General features: G+C 44.0%; 1 non-coding gene across 1 annotated transcript; it reads right to left on the bottom strand.

Annotated features, from left to right (window-relative positions):
- Nucleotides 1-958: 958 nt before the first annotated feature.
- TRNAN-AUU (transfer RNA asparagine (anticodon AUU)) lies at nucleotides 959-1,032 on the bottom strand. Its single transcript has one exon. It is a non-coding gene; the product is annotated as a tRNA-Asn (tRNA).
- Nucleotides 1,033-2,127: the final 1,095 nt, after the last annotated feature.

The raw sequence follows: 2,127 nt of genomic DNA, 5'->3' as shown, positions 1-2,127 counted from the left end.
CTTTCCCATGATGAGTGAGTGCTTCAGGATCTCTTGCACTTACATGTGCAGCAGAGTACTGCAATGGAAGCATGCTGGGCCCATAACCCAGAGATAGGTAGATTGAAACTATCCTCTGCTATATGCATTTTTTTTTGTTAATTAAAGTAATCCAAAACTGGGATTGATATTTTGTCTCTTTTATTTTTACTTAAAGTACAATAACTTTTACCATTTTAATTTGTTTTAATAGTATATTGACAGTATTGTTTTCTTTCAAAAATCCACTTCATTTTCTTTACCCTATTATTAAAATGGTAATTGACAAAAACAAACTACATTGTCACCAGAAGAGCAATACAAAATGTACAAGTGATATATTAAAATCATCTTTCCAGCTTGAATTTCAATGATGCATTGGGGCAACGATTTTGTGAGAAACATCTTCACCCTTAAATAAAGATTTTCTTAATTCCTTACCTGTGTGATAATTAGATATCACCTTGTTTTCACATTAAACAGACTTCCACATGAGAAAGCAGCAAGGATGCAGTGGCGTTAATGTTTCCTGGTGTCAACCTGTATTATTTCAGTAGACATTGAAATGAGGATGCATCTTGCTGCCTTTCCAATGAAGCAAGTTTAATTTAGTAATAGGTGAAAAACCATCCCTACAACGGTGTTAATCAGAGACTTGGCTTTGTGGACACTTTTCAGAGAACAAATTTGTTAGCATAAAAATAAAGCCAGAAAATGAAGAGCTGTTTAATCACTCAATTGGATTTTTTTTGCTAGCATATTTTTTTTCTCTGCAACCCACTGCTAAATTGTGCTTCCTAGCTGTTTTTTATAAAATCACTGAATCAAATCTAACTCTGATTACATCAGAGAAGGCCATGTACCCTACACCATAAGAGGGGGTTTGAAATTTTGACTTGTCTACTTAAATATCACCAAAATCTGATCACAAGTTTAATAAGGTCCCTGGGTGGGATTGAACCACCAACCTTTCGGTTAATAGCCGAACACACTAACCGATTGCGCCACAGAGACACTTTGCAAAAAGTGCCTACTGACAAAGGCTAATAAGCATACATCTAGAACGTTTCCTAGAAAAACATTAAAAAATCAATAATCTGGAGAGTTTTTGTAAGATGTTTCTTCCATCAACTAACGAATAAACACATTGGTACTTGGGCGTGGCCACGACGGCTAAGGAGTAGGCAGCAGGTCTCGGGAGCTCCCCGGCCACCAAACTCCTGATACCCATCCTTATTCCCTCTGGTGCTCCTACCCGGCCGAATCGCTCACCCTGCACTGCTGGGCACTGCCGGGCGTCCCTATCCGTGCTCTCCGGGTCCCGTAGACGCGGCTCTCACCGACATCCGGCCCTGCGGCCTACAAGTTCTCCGGATCCCCGGCCTCGATTTTGGCGGCCTCGATCGCGGGACACCCGGAGCTCGAGCGGCGGGCTGCCGCTGCTGCCGGAGCCCGCAAAAGGACTGTGGGGGGGAGATAGCCTCTCCTCTGCCTCCAGGGCTGTAACCTGGGTCCCTGAAGTGACCCTGAAGACGGGAGAACAAACAGGTACTCCTGGGGAAGGGGAAGAGGAAGGGACACTGCGGCCATTTTGGGAGTGAATGATAAAGGCTGCTGCTAATGCCTGCACATTTGATGGGCTGCCTGATGGAACTCTCCTGTGACCAGTGAGCCTTTGCTATTTGGGACCTCACTATCAGTTGCTCACTCACTCTCAGCCTCTCAGTATCTATACTACCTATACTGACTCAACATACTGCTGGAAGCACAGTCAGGTGTCTTTTGCTGCACAGCTCTCCCATTCTACCACATAAGAGATGCATTAGTAATTGGAACTGACTGCGTCGCTATACTGCACTAATATCCTTCAGTGTGCTACGCACCGACATCCTGCCCTTGCCTTCCGAAGTTGCTGCAAGATTCTCCCTCTTCAATATTACTGTACATATTGCTGCTACTTCTACACAAGCCTGTATTTTCTATCCATTGATATTTTGATATAAGGACTGGGCACGGTTGCTTCCCGCCACTAATTGAGGGCGTCCTCGCTCCTACCGCCTTCTCATTATACTTCTACACGGAACACACTGCCCTAGGGTGGTTGTGACT

The sequence above is a fragment of the Pseudophryne corroboree genome, unplaced genomic scaffold (genome assembly GCF_028390025.1).
Source record: "Pseudophryne corroboree isolate aPseCor3 unplaced genomic scaffold, aPseCor3.hap2 scaffold_597, whole genome shotgun sequence".
Lineage (NCBI taxonomy): Eukaryota > Metazoa > Chordata > Amphibia > Anura > Myobatrachidae > Pseudophryne > Pseudophryne corroboree.
The sequence above is the reverse complement of the archived record's forward strand: the minus strand, read 5'-3'. Positions and strand labels throughout refer to the sequence as shown.